Genomic DNA, 10,000 nt, shown 5'->3' with positions numbered 1-10,000 from the left:
TGTAAATGTAATTTTACAAAGTAAATTGCAAGGAAATATTAGAAAAAGCATGTAAAAGTAAAAAAAAAGTTACTGAATCTTCCTTCTCATAAATTTACGTGAATATTTTACAAAAATATGCAAAAAATTTATTACTGCTTTTATTTCTTATCTGTTTTGGATGGATGTATGATATTTAGGGAAAAATTTATATTGTGTGAGCAGTAATAATAATTTTACAAAATCCAAAAAACTTATTTATTAGAAAAAACATATATAAGTTGGTAAAATTTACGATTGTCTTGTAAATGAGGCCCCACAAGGGGTTGTAAATAGTCATTTTTAACTTCTCGTGAAAGGTAGGGAAAATTTTTTAGAATTTTTTTATTTATTCATTGATGTGATTTTTTTTTTTTTTATTTTGTCGGCCTCAAAGTTTGCCCGGTCTGGGGTGCTGCACATTGATAAATTATGCCGTCCCTTAAGGGTTAATGGAGCTACCCATAGGGTGTTATTCAGATTTTTTCTAGGCAGCACTGGGTTGGTCAGCTAGTCTAATATATAAAAGTGAACGTTTGTATATTTGTTTGGATGCTATAGAAATCCAAACTGCTTGACAGACCCAAGCAAAATTTTGCACACTATCTTTATGTCACCCAAGAAAGGATTATAGCTCAAAATCAAACCCCTATCACGTGACAAGCAGATATACATACACAGACAAAAAGAATGAAATTTTTGTTTTTACGTCACCTTTTCCTTCAGTGCTTTATAGTTAATTCTCATTTTTCACCTGACTCATCATCCTTTCTTCCAGGCGCTGTGAGATGTATGATTAACCTACAACAATAAATTCAAATCCCCTATAATAATTTTTTTTATCAGAATTTACGTGAATTTTGATCATGTTCCATGAGACTTATAAATATAATTATTTATTACCTCGATAAAATCAACACTGAAAACGTATATCGGTTTAAATGTGGTTTGGGACTTATTTGTTGGCAACCAGAGTGGTGATGAGTAAGAGACAGCATACGAAAAAGTTGCCAGTTTACCATATATAGGCTACATGCCTTCCTGAGTCTATCTCGCCACATTATAAATTTGATCAAAGAACTAAGTAACGTTCTTCATACAGTCACGAACATAAAATATGCATGAAAAAAACGAAGCATCAACTTAAATTCGGTGATTCACACACTTTTATTTGAAATGACAACTACATCAACCCGTGAACAGCAAGACTGGAAGAGTAGCTACCAGTCAATTCGCACCTACTGCTGCATTTCCGTCATTTAGGAAAATAAAATTTTTGTTTATGGTTATTTATTAGAATGATATATATTCATTTCTATCTTTTATTAACGTGTATTTATTCAAAACAATAAATAACCTTTAGTCTTACATTCCTCCTCAAAGGGAATGTTTTTTTTTTTATGATACTTTATTACGTAATTACCGTAGGTGTGATTTGACCGTTAGGTGCTCACCTAACATTGCTTTGTTTGGGCTGAGATAGTTGCCTTACGAACATGCGTAGCGGTAATTTTTTGCTATTGTTCCGTGTAACCTAATACTATATGCTACGTTCATGAATTTGATGTCATTGTAAAGTTAATGAGTTGTAATTTATTATGCTATGTTAAAAACGTCCCTGAAACCAATATAAAATACACTTTTTTATTTAATTTACCAAAAGTCGGTAACGGACATCCCTATTTTTTTTTTTTTTAATTCAGCACAAAAGTAAATAAATTGCCTTTCTTTTTATATATAATTCATTACTATTTGTGTTAAGTGTGATATGAAAAAGGGCAGTGAAGCAAAGACAAAATGTACGAACGAGTTGTTGGTCATAGGTAAGTGACACATGTAGGTTACTGTCTTTCAAAAAATCACAAAAAATAGGTACATTGAAATATGTAATTTTTATTTAGACGATGAGAAAATTCAGTACTTTTCGTTTTCAATAAATTCGGCTAACTGATGAGGCGGTGGAAGACTAGCTGCTGCAGCAATTCACTTTATAATAGGAAAGCAGAAAAAAGGTGTAAAAGAGCATATAGTCTAAATATTTCTAATTTCAAAAAAGACGTATATTCTGTACAATATTAATGAATGAGTTTAAATTAGAACCTCGGAGAGAGAGAGAGACAAGAGGGGGCTGTTAGGAAAGAAGGAAGGAGAGAGAAAGAGAGGTGGAAAGATGAACAGTTTATAGGTTGTTATTCGGGTGTTCCTGCAACAACCTTGTCGGTCAACTAATATATATATATATATATATATATATATATATATATATATATATATATATATATATATATATATATATATATATATATATATATATATATATATATATATAGTCTGAGAAGTGATCAAGTGCCTAGTTATTACATAAAAATTAGGACCAAAAAAATTTACCTCACTTCAGCCAGATACTTGAAACCTCAGAACAATAATATTAAGACTGAATACTGTAAAGGTATAGTGATCCCTTAAAACTTGCTTAACACATGAAAAATCAATCTAAATTTATCAAGTTGTGGGAAAGGTAACAACTGATAAACAATAAACAGACCAGGGGAAAAAGGGCATCACTCCATCAAATACTATAATTGTTTCCCTGGTTCTACTTCACTTTCATAAATACAAAGGAGAACTAGTCAGACATATCATTTACCTTGAATACACACACAAATATCTCTAATCACTGGTGGTCAAAATGAAACACTGTGCTTTTCAAACTTTAACCAGATAAATTTATTTCCAAGTTCAAAAGTTATAAGTAGAGTTCACAATCTCAAAAACGTTTACTATTACTTGACAATAGCGTAAGATTTAAGTATTTCTTATCAAGAAATTAATTTAATTAAGCAAAATTCAAATGACTAACACTCACTCCAGATTATAATGTAAATCTTAATAATTGAAATCAACACAAGTGTTCACTGAAATCTTAATAATTGAAATCAACATAAGCATTCACTGAAATCTCTATGAAATCAACACAAACCAAACTTTGGGAAACACTGTGAAATTATAAACACATGAGCATATGATAATAATATGAAAATGCTGACATATAAGAAAGAACTATGCAGAAATAAAAATACCAACAGCAATTTCACTAGGACAAAATATGCTTAAAGATTATATTAACCCTTAAACGCCTATTGGACGTATCATACGTCGACTAAAATTGTCTGTTGGGTGCCGAGTGGACGTACCATACGTCGACTACAAAAAATTTCAACCTTCGGTCAATTTTTACTCGACCGAAATGGTCGAAAAACGCAATTGTAAGCTAAAACTCTTACGTTCTAGTAATATTCAATCATGTACCTTCATTTTGCAAGAAATTGGAAGTCTCTAGCACAATATTTCGATTTATGGTGAATTTAAAAAAAAAAAAATTTTCTTACGCACGTGCGGTAACTCAGCCGAAAACTTTATAAATTCTTTCGTCATTTTGTCGTAATTTTTGCACTGTTTTATATTAGCCGTTACATAAAGTTTTATATATGAAAATGTGCGCAATTTCATGTACAATACAGCAAAAATACAACCCATGGTTGTAGCTTTTATCATTTTGGAAATATTTACATATAAACTACGATAACTGCCAAAATTTCAACCTTCGGTCAACTTTGACTCGACCGAAATGGTCAAAAAACGCAATTTTAAGCTAAAACTCTTGCGATCTAGTAATATTCAATCATTTACCTTCATTTTGCAACCAATTGGAAGTCTCTAGCACAATATTTCGATTTATGGTGAATTTTTTAAAAAACTTTTTCCTTACGTTCGCGCCAGAAATTCTTTCGTCACGTTGTCGTAGTGTTTGCACTGTTTTATATTAGTCGTTACATAAAGTTTTATATATGGAAATGTGCGCAATTTCATGTAGAATACAACAGAAAATAACTCATGGTTGTATCTTTTATTAGTTTTGAAATATTTTCATATACATCACAATAACTGCCAAAATTTCAAGTTTCGGTCAACTTTAACTCGACCGATATGGTCAAAAAACGCAATTGTAAGCTAAAACTCTTACATTCTAGTAATATTCAATCATGTACCTTCATTTTACAACAAACTGGAAGTCTCTAGCACAATATTTCGATTTATGGTGAATTTCTGAAAAAAAAAAATTTTTCCTTACGTCTGCGCGCGGTAACTCGGCCGAACATCTCTGAAATTCTTTCGTCATGTTGTCGTAATGTTTGCATTGTTTTACATTAGTCGTTACATAAACTTTTATATATGGAAATGTGCGCAATTTCATGTAGAATACAAAAGCAAATAGTTCATGGTTGTAGCTTTTGTCAGTTTTGAAATATTTTCACATAAATCACGATAACTGCAAAATTTCAACCTTCGGTCAACTTTTTAACTCGACCGAAATGGTCAAAAAACGCAATTGTAGCTAAAACTCTTGCATTCTAGTAATATTCAATCGCTTAACTTCATTTGCAATAAATTGGAAGTCTCTAGCACAATATTTCGATTTATGGTGAATTTTTTTAAAAAACATTTTCCTTACGTCTGCGCGGTAACTCGGCCGAACATCTCTGAAATTTTTTCGTCTTGTTGTCGTAATATTTGCACCGCTTTATATTAGTCGTTACATAAAGTTTTATATATGACAATGTGCGCAATTTCATTTACAATACAACAAAAAATAAGTTATGGTTGTAGCTTTTATCAATTTTGAAATATTTCCATATAAATCACGATAAATAAAAAAAATCGACATTCGGTCAACTTTAACTCGACCGAAATGGTCTAAAACTGCAATTGTAAGCTAAAAAACTTACTATCCAGTAATATTCAATCAATTAGCTTCATTTTTCAACAAACGGAAAGTCTCTAGCACAATATTTCGATTTATGGTGAATTTTTGAAAAAACACATTTTTTTTACGTCTGCGCGTTACGAATTCATGCATCATTTTGTGATAATATTTTCTCTGTGTTGCTTTGATCGTTTTAAAATTTGTTATATACCAAAATCATCGCAATTTAGTGTATAATACAACAACAAAAAATTAACTCATTAGCTTTAACCGTTTTGCTTACAGTGCGATTTGTATACAATTATAGACGAGTTTTTTTTTTTGTCATATATTCCAATATTTATATATGATAATGATATTTTTTCATTTCTGATGGTTGCATACTAAACTTCAGCCAATGACAAAAAAAGAGCCAAAATTAACTCTTAATCTTAAAAACTGCTTGCTGTGATTTTTGAAAAAACTTTTTTTTCCGCTTGGCACTAACTCACGAACGCGGCATACGGATGACGTTTTTTTGTAAATAGGGCTTCAGCGTTAAAAGTTAATCTTTCAAAAGATTACCTTCACTTTTAAAAGATTAAACTCGCCTGTCACTAACATCACAACTATCTTTCACCAAGACAACACTTCAGTTTTAAACATAATACAATACAAGTAAATAAGCACACTACCTTACTCCATTTTGTAATCTATAAAACACACTTTTTGACAATGGCTGAAGGACGCAAGTATTTTAAACTATTTTCAAAAATATTATATTTCGTGGGAGAGTGACCAAAAACCTCACAACCCTCTACATAAGGTTGAGCTGAGAGAAGAGAGAGAGAGAGAGAGAGAGAGAGAGAGAGAGAAAGAGAGAGAAAGAGAGAGAGAGAGAGAGAAAGAGAGAGAGAGAGAGAGAGAGAGAGAGAGAGAGAGAGAGAGAGAGAGAGAGAGAGAGAGAGATCTTACTGTTACCAGATTCCTTTCCTAACTAAATAATTTTTGTCCACCATCGTCTGTTATACCTACAAACTGGGCTGCCAGTTAGTCATTTCAAGTCTTAGAATAACCTGGGTCCCTTCTTCTACATTCTATAATACCCAGAACACAGAATTCCTTCTTCTACAAATAGAATACATGGAATACAGAATAAGCACAGTATTCTTTGTTTTGGAAAGGAAATATGTTTGGCCCTTTATATAAATGATTGGCAGATCACTTCCTGGCTGGACACTTGTCCAAACAAAGGCCAATTTATGAGCAATCTGCGGCCAAAAAACCCTGTCAACCCTCATCAGATCTCTTATCTCTCCTTCTTTCCCTGGACGGATACGCGCTCAGCTGAGCAAACAGCAAACAGGATGTACTTATTTCAAGTAGTTACCAAAATATCTCTCTACAGAATCTGAAACTTCAACTCCCACAAAACATGGTGCGTTATGAACACAAAAGAATATCTAGCATTTATAAGCATTGCACAACATTTACATACATCATAAAGTCACCTCATTATACCTCACAACACATGAAATAGCTGTAAAAAAAAACATATCAAAATCATAGACAACACATCAAAAACACAGAACACATATTACTTTTACAGAATGATTATATATTACAATATCACACACACACACACACACACACACACACACATATATATATATATATATATATATATATATATATATATATATATATATATATATATATATATATATATATATATATATATATATATATATTAAGGTCAAGATTTAGAAGTGAATAAATAAATAATCAAAGAAAGTAAGATATTGAATGAAAGCTACCAGAGAGAGAGAGAGAATTTTAATTTTAAACCCAAATTAATGGGTTAAGTTACAGGTGCTAGAATTATTTTCCTTTGCCATTATTTCTGCCGATAATTTTGGTGGCGACTGTGTTCCAAATTGGCCAATAATTTGACCTAATGGCTTTTTCCGTGCGAGGGTTTTCTGAAATGAGTTCCGGGAAACGCGAAGTTAAAGGAAAATTAAAGGACCTGAGGCTGGTGACTGAAACAAAAGAAAAATAAATATTAAAAAGTAAACGCTTGGGTTCAAGGGATAAACCTGAGGAAAAACCTCTGAGAATATTAAGATATCCACGAGCTGATTGAAAATGGTGATTCGCTGAGTTTTTGCGAGTGTGTTTGTGTGAGTATGTGTGCGTGTGTGGTAGAGGGGGCTAGGGTAAGAGGATAAAAAGGTACCCTCAGAAATTTTATCTGAATATTTCAGAAGGTTTGGTGGTCTCCAATGCAATTTTGAGTAATTTTGAGATCTAGTTTAAAGATTATTTGATAAATTTTGAGACCAAGCTGTCTTCAACAACTGGATGATATTTCATAATAATTTTCTTTATTTAATCCAGTTCTCCTGAAATATAGGAATATGACTAATATTTACTTCATTCGATGGGGATTCCGTTTCAGATGTATTGGCTGAGAAACAAACCACAATGGAACACGGTATATGGTTATATATATAAAATTAGCAAAGGGTTATTATTCTATAATGATCTCTGAGATGAAAATATTTGAAGTTTCTCCAACGCGATTAATTACGGTCTTTTATCTTTCATTTCTTAGATCAATAAATTTCTGAGTCTTGAAGTTCAATTACGAAATTACAAGGAAGAGAAATTATTGATGAAGGATGCTCAACTTCTGAACTTAATTGGTAATGAATTGTCAACAATATCAAACAGTCCCTCCTGGGTACATTTCTTGAGACGTTATGTTACCAGAGACCAGTGAGGGAGAACTTATGACGGGGAAAGTTTAACTAAGGATGAAGTCATGAAACAAAGTGATTTATTAAACTGCTATCTTTAATTGTGTAATGTCAAGTACTAGGACTAAGTATAGAGTTTATCAGAGTTCTACATGGTCGAGATTTGGTGATAAGTATAAGGAGGCGAGGAAATAAATAATGTACAACGTTAGGTGTGAAATGTATGGTGATAAAAGAAAGACCAAAGGTATTTCACACATTTAGAAAAGCATTCGAAGTGTCTGAAATGTCCGCACTGTAAGGCAGAAAATAAGATATGCTCACTGTATGAAATGTGGCCAAGATCAAATAAAGACATCTGTTGAAGTGAGAGTTGTGTCACTGAAACAGTCACTTGCATAAATAAGGTAACATCTAAAACAGTTTTTGTTTTCTGTTCTCGGAAGACGAAGAAAATCCATTATGGCATGATGAGAGACTGTTTTCTCACGAGAGTTCTTAGCAAAGGCTGAAGTTTTCTTGTCCCAGGTATGTGATATAGAATGCAAGAAACGACCAGAGTTAGCAGTTATATTTGATGTTTCTGGTGTTGCCTATTCTTCAAGTTTTTACAAGTACGAAGAATATATCAGTGAAACTAAAATTTGTATTTCAAAGAACCATGTGCGTTTCACTATGAACATATTCTTGCTTAAATAGAAAAAAATAGGATGCCCTTTTCAAATTTGTTTAATAAATAATAATAATCTTGAACGTGGCTTAATTATTGTTATTAATCTTCATGATCATAAGTTTAACACTGAGAAAAATTCCTGGAACAACGATGTTGCGAATTATTGGAAGTGGAAGTTAATATGAATACGGAAGCTTCAGGATAGCATTGTGTCATATATACGTCAAAATATATGACTGCCTACCAGTTCACCACTTACATAAAACTTATAAATTTAATGTCGAAGAACATATAAGGTAGCTGAAGAGCATTTGAGGAATCAATGATAATATAACGTTAAATGGACTTTACAGCGATGTTTTTACAATTCTGACAAGGATATTAAAATAAAGTATTACGTGTTTCACCAAAAAATAAAAATGAAGTAAATGATGGTTTTTACCAGAAGATATAAAGTTATGAAGTCACATTGCAGAAAGACAGAGATAGGGGATGTCTTTTATCTCCTTGATACATTTGCCGTTGGCTCTGCAGAGCGAAAATTTCGAAGACATTGCTGTCATTCAGGAGATTATCACTAATCATAAAAGAACAAGCTTTAAAGCTGAATTATGATCAAAACGCACTGGTTGAAGGGTACGAATTAAAAAGTAAAGTCCTCGTACAAATCCATTAAAAAGGTAACGGTAATACAGAAATTTAAAGCAATGCTATGGAAATGTTAGAAACATAATTATTTAGCGTAAATTCATTGACAAAAGTGCATTTTTCATATCACAATATTTTCAAGTATTACATCAAATTCTACCTTTACTTTATTTTTTCTTGGTGATCTTTGACCCTGCCTGATCCCTACCGTCTGACTGCAAAATTTCACCTCTTCTGCCATTTTGTTCTTCCTCTCAGCGTTTTTTTCTCAAGTGCATTGTTGCCTACTTAAATCTTGTCTAAAATATCATACATAAAATTTTACCTTTACTTTAGTTTTTCTTGGTGATCTTCGATTCTGCCTGATCCTTTCCATCTGACTGTAAAATTTCACCTCTTCTGCCATTTTGCTCTTCCTCTCAGAGCTTTTTCTCAAGTTCATTTTTGCCTACTAAAATCTTGTCTAAAATATCTGATGCAAACTCCATTGCTATTTCATGTCTTCGTTTCTTTCGGATAAACCTTGACTCTGTATATCATATGAATATTCGTGTCACGTAGGTTTTCGTGACCCTAGAATGAAGGAAGCTATCCATTTGTCTAAGACTCCTTTCAATGTCATCTAATTGACTAAACAAAAGCCAGATTTCCACTAGTTTTTTTATTCTTTGCAGCACTTGTTTTTGACGTTGTGTGTTGTGGCCTTCTTGTAACTAGTATTTCTGTGTTACAGTCAGCAGAGTTAGCTTATAATTTCTGTTACTAACTACAGGTAAAACAAAACAGAACAAATTAACTAAAGAGACTGACTAACTAAACTAAGGTCTCTTATTCAGGGAAGTAATGAAATTCTTCTTGAAAGAGAGATCAGGTTACAGACATTAGTCATAATGGAAATAAGCATATAATTTTAAGCTTAAAGGAAGAAAAGAAGACAAGCGATTGAACTTAACAGTCAAGCAATTGTTAAATTAAAGCAGACGTAGTCTTGTTACATCGACGTTCAAAAGCAAAAGATAGTATTTGGGTACCTGGGTTTACTCATCTTTGAAAGTAGCGAATATCATAAAACAGAAATAATTTTATTTTAAATCAACTCAGGTTCTGTAGATTTAGTTTTTTCAAGATGTATGACAAGGAGAACACCGATTATGA

Source organism: Macrobrachium rosenbergii, chromosome 13, assembly GCF_040412425.1.
Source record: "Macrobrachium rosenbergii isolate ZJJX-2024 chromosome 13, ASM4041242v1, whole genome shotgun sequence".
Classification (NCBI taxonomy): domain Eukaryota; kingdom Metazoa; phylum Arthropoda; class Malacostraca; order Decapoda; family Palaemonidae; genus Macrobrachium; species Macrobrachium rosenbergii.
This window is presented reverse-complemented; position numbering follows the sequence as displayed.